At 46.5% G+C, this 4,429-nt stretch overlaps 1 pseudogene; it reads left to right on the plus strand.

The window, feature by feature from the left end:
* Positions 1 to 1,325: 1,325 nt before the first annotated feature.
* On the plus strand, positions 1,326 to 2,305 carry LOC102859905 (annotated as a pseudogene).
* The last annotated feature ends 2,124 nt before the right edge of the window (positions 2,306 to 4,429 follow it).

Consider the following 4,429-nt stretch of genomic DNA (forward strand, 5'->3'; position numbering starts at 1 on the left):
AAGAAGGTAAAAAATTGTACCTGGACTTATATGTCCACTCACTGATTTATATGACATTCTCAAACATCCAGATGGCCAGATGACCTTAAAGCTAACATCTCTTCTCATGATCATAAAGTTTTCAAGCAATTTCCTAAAACTATTGTACTAACAATTTGGTTGTGTTCATGTAAAACCCATACTTGGACCAGGAAGCAGTCTTCAAAACAGAGCAAGTAAATATAGTATGGTTCAAATCAGGAAAGGACTGGTTGAGGGATGTGTCCTGTCTCCATATCTTTTCAATCTGTATACAGAACAGATCATTCAGGAGGCTGGACTTTAAGAGGAGGAATGCGGCATCAGGATTGGAGGAAGACCCATCAGCACTCCGCATCCTGCAGATGGCACGACCTTTTTTATGCTGAAATAGAGGAAAACCTGCAAGTATTTGCTGCAGAAGGTCAAGGACTGTAGTCTTCAGTATGGATTTGAAATTCAACATAAAGAAGGCAAGGTTCTCACCACTGGATCAATAGGCAGCACCATGGATAGATGAACAAGAGATTGAAATTGTTAACAATTTCAGCTTGCCCAGTTCCACAATCAACACTTGGCATCAGCAACCAGGAATTCAAAAGACAAATTACATTAGGTAAATTTATGCTGTCAGGGACCTCTTCAAAGTGCTAAAGAGCAATGATGTAAGCCTAGAGACTAAGGTGCACCTGCTTCTGACCATGATCTTCACAATTCCTTGCTGTGCATCAGAGAGCTGAACTAAGGATGACAAAAGAAGAATAGATGCCTTTTCATTGTGGTTCTGAACAAAAGTATTGAACATATCAGAGACTACCAAGCAAAGAGATCTGTATTGGAGAGAGTGAAACCAAGCCACTTCAATTCACATACTTTTGGGCTTGTGGCCAGGAGGGACCAGTCCTTGGAGAAGGACATCGTGTTTAGAAGGGAGGAAGGATGGCCCAGTAGAGAAAGACCCCAGTGAGATGGATTGACACAGTAACAGGGGTAATGAAGGTAGGTGTGTCTAAGACAGTGAGATGATCTCAAGATAGAGCAGAGTTCAGAACTATTGTGCATAGGGTCGCTGTGAGTCTCAGGTGATCCAATGACACATAACAACTTTGTACTAAAGTATTAAACTTTGTCTCCTAGTTTTTCATATTCTTCTGTTGATCACCGTGTTGGATCATTGTGGTATAATCTCTACTATCACAGTTTTTTTTTTTCTTGTAAAAGTAATTGAGGCGGCCGCCCACAGGTGCTTGAAACTCCGACCTGAGAGCTGCCCGCCCGGGGCCCAGTGGGAGAGCGTGGACGGCGGGATGGGGAGAGCCATGAGGGCCCAGGATCAGGCGGCTGAGCGCTCCAGGATGGTCAACACGGAAGGCGGCGAGGGGGTGAAGTTGGTGCTGCTCGGTGCCACGAGTCAGGGAAGAGAACCATTGTCAAGCAGATGAAGAGCATCCACGAGGATGGCGACTCAGAGGAGGAGAGCCGGCAGTACTGGGCTATTGTCTAGAGCAACACCATGCAGTCCATCACGGCCATTGTCAAGGCCATGGGCAACCTGCAGATTCGCTTTGCTGATCCCTCCAGTGCAGGACTCTGGGCCGCTGTTTGCTCTGTCCTGCGCAGCAGAGGAGCATGGCCTGCTCCCACAGGCCCTGGCCGACCTCATCCGGAGACCCTGGGCTGGCCACGGTGAGCAGGCCTGCTTTCGCAGCTCCAAGACTCGGCCGCCTACCGCCGAACGACCTGGAGCGCATTGCACAAGGCGACTACATCCACACACAGCAGGATGAGCTGCGGACCGAGTGAAGACCACACAGGCCCCGTGGACACGCACGTCACCTTCAAGGATGTGGGTGGTCAGTGCTCTGAGCTGGAAAAGTGGATCCACTGCTTTGGGGGCGTCACCGCCCTCATCTTCCACGTGGCCTCGAGCGCCTATGTCCTGGCTGAGGACGCGGAGACGAGCCGCACGCATGAAAGCACGAAGCTGTCCGACAGCATCTGCAACAAGTAGTTCACGGACACGTCCATCATCCTCTTCCTCCACAGGAAGGACCTGTTTGAGGACAAGATCACACACAGCCCTCTGACCATCTGCTTCCCAGAGGCCACAGGGGCCAACAAGTACGACGAGGCAGCCAGCTCCATCCAGAGCAAGTCTGAGGGTCTGAACAAGAGCAAGGACCCCAAGGAAATCTACCCGTACTTCACGTGCGCCACCGACACCAAGAACGTGCCATTTGTGTTTGTTGTCGTCACTGACGTCCTCATCAAGAACAACCTCCTCTAAGGGGCCGTGAGGCCTGGCAGGATGGTACCTCCAGGGCCACTGCCCTCTCTGCTCTCCATAACCCCCCAAAGAAGATGGGGCAAGAGGACCATGCTCCCCACCTGTGTCCCCTGGCCCTGTCTCCCTTCTTTAATCTCCCTGTTCTTGGCTCCCCTCACCCTCCTCCCTCAGCTCCAAAGACTTGGGGGAGGGGTTGCCACAGGCGTCCTTGTTTGATGGTAGCCCCTTCCTGGATCTTTGTTCTGGTTTTTAACCATTGTCTTGTTCTATGATGGGGGCGGTGGAGATGGAATACATGCTTGAGTCTCCCAAGGCCTGTGGCGGGAAGGGCACCCATTTCACCCAACACCAACCTCCCATCCCAGCCCAAGTCCAGATGTTTACAAGGAACCCTTGATCCCTCCCTCCCAACCCCAACTGCTTGGAGGTCCCAAAGGAAAAAGCACAAGAATAGTGAGACGCCACCATTCCTGGAGACCACAGTCCACCTGCTCATTCTCATAGCTTATTTTTACATATACAATTCTTTTATTTTAATTGTAATTTGAATGCAAATGTACAGAAAAGTAAGATTTTCATGTATTCATTGTTGCACATTTTTTTCTATTCATTCATTGTTTTATTTTTCTCCCTGCTCAACCTCCACCCCCAGTTCACTCTTCTCTTTGAAAAGTAAAAGAAAAATTCTTTTGTTGTTACACAATCCCTTCCCCAAGTCTCATAGCTTTTTTAAAAAAGAAAGGAAAGGGGAAAAAAACAAAACACAACCCTTTTTAGAGAAAAACTATTTAAAACTGTCGATATTTGGGAATCTACCCCAAGCAACGGAAGGAGGACTGGCGTCCACTTCCATAATAGCTTGCCTCCGGAAACCACATGAACCTGGAGAGAGGATGAAAGGCACCCAAGGGTCGAGGACTCTCCTTCATAGGGTCGCTATGAGTGGCCTGCGACTCGGCACTTAACAACAACAACATTTAAAACTGTCAGGTCCTGACCAGGACCCACCCCCCACACACCCTCCAGTGATCCCGTGCCTTGAGTGTGTGTGTTTACACCCATCACTCTGCTGGCTGTCCACCCCTCTCGCCCTACCCCCCAGGATAGCACCCCTGCCCTGTCCTCCACAGAACTGGGTTCTTAAGGGCTATACCCGACAACTGCCAGCATCACTGAGGGCCCCACCCAGTGGCCCTGGGCCCTGGCTCCATTCACCTAAATTTATCTCCTTAGTGCTAACCTAGTTTTTCTTGTAATGGTCAAACTTTCAGATGCAGTTAGGGAAACAAAGGATTTCCCCTTTAGTCAAATGTCAAAATTAGTCATTTAGCCAAATTTAGTAAAAATGTTTGCATCAAATATTTAGAGAAAACTTTTTAGTTAAAAAGGTTAAAGTTTTAGTAGTTAAAGTAAAGCTGTGGAAAGAAAGTTCCTAAGGAATCGTCCCTAACAGAAATTCCCTCAGCAGTCCTCAGGAAGTGTTTTTAGATAATTACTTGTGACTACCCTGTCAAAACAGCCTTAGTCAAGTAAGTTAAACTGACAAATACAAACAGCTTTCATTTATGCTTCCAAGCTGCTAATTCCAAGCCCTGCTTTGAGTTTTCCCACCTCTAGGTTCCCTAAAGGGAGCTCTGGTAGCTTAGTGATAAGGACTTGCACCACCAACTCATAGGTACACAGTTTGAATCCACCAACTACTCTGCAGGTGAAAGATGGCAATTTCCTCTGAAATTGATTAAATTACCTCTGAAAACATGATGGAGAGTCAACTGTGAGTGGGTTCTGAATCAACAAACAGTACATAACAGCATCAGTAGATTCCCTAATATTGCAACTGCTAATCTGAATGTTGAATGTTTAGTTCTTTATTTCACCTCATAAATATAGTTGTTACATCAACATTTTAGACCATTTAATTTCATTTTGTGAGATCAGATATGGCCTTAGTTTTAACCATTTCAAACTTTAGAGAAATCTTTTTTTTTTAACATTCTTATTCATTGGCACATTTAAGCATGTTTTGTTGTTGTTGTTGTTTGCTTACAGACAACATTGTGTTTCACAATATTCTCCATTCACATTGTGTTTAATACAATCATCCTCATGCATTGTTTTATAAAA

This window comes from Elephantulus edwardii, unplaced genomic scaffold (genome assembly GCF_000299155.1).
Source record: "Elephantulus edwardii isolate Elephantulus edwardi_28Jun2011 unplaced genomic scaffold, EleEdw1.0 scaffold00022, whole genome shotgun sequence".
In the NCBI taxonomy this organism is placed as follows: domain Eukaryota; kingdom Metazoa; phylum Chordata; class Mammalia; order Macroscelidea; family Macroscelididae; genus Elephantulus; species Elephantulus edwardii.